Here is a 580-nt window from a genome sequence, read left to right as displayed (position 1 = left end):
GGTAAGCTGCGATATATTACATTTTTGTTTTGAGTTTAGCGACCTTTGGCTCTCCCCTGTATCCCTCAACATTATCTGGTCTCAGGGCCTGTTCACATGATATCAGGTGCGGATCTGCAGACGCGGTGCTACTGATGCAGTGCGTTTTGATGCGTTCCAGTTTTTTTTGCTGGAGTGGGGCTGTCAGTATGTTAGCTGCAGTGTGTTTTTGACGCGTTTTGCATTTCCTGACCGGACAAAATGTGACATGCAGTATTTTTTCTGTGGTAACCTGAACGGACTGCGCACGTGAGAACTGTAGCCCATAAAACACATTGGGATGCATTTTTAGTGCAGGAGCGTACGGATCGGGTCAGCACAGAAAAAGGACGTCGTGTGAACAGGCCCTTAGGGATTGGAGATTGGGACTGAAAATGTCACATGGGATTGGAGATTGGGACTGAAAATGTCACATGGGATTTTCAACACACTATCATAGGGTGCAATGAAGAGTGGTGGTGCTAAAGTATGGAAACACTGGTAGGAGGTTCTGATGTACAAATAGACTTGTCCTGTATGCATTGTTTAGCGCACCTTCCCC

This window comes from Nanorana parkeri, unplaced genomic scaffold, assembly GCF_000935625.1.
Source record: "Nanorana parkeri isolate BGI_ZX_2015 unplaced genomic scaffold, ASM93562v1 scaffold408, whole genome shotgun sequence".
NCBI classification, from domain to species: domain Eukaryota; kingdom Metazoa; phylum Chordata; class Amphibia; order Anura; family Dicroglossidae; genus Nanorana; species Nanorana parkeri.
The sequence above is the reverse complement of the archived record's forward strand: the minus strand, read 5'-3'. Positions refer to the sequence as shown.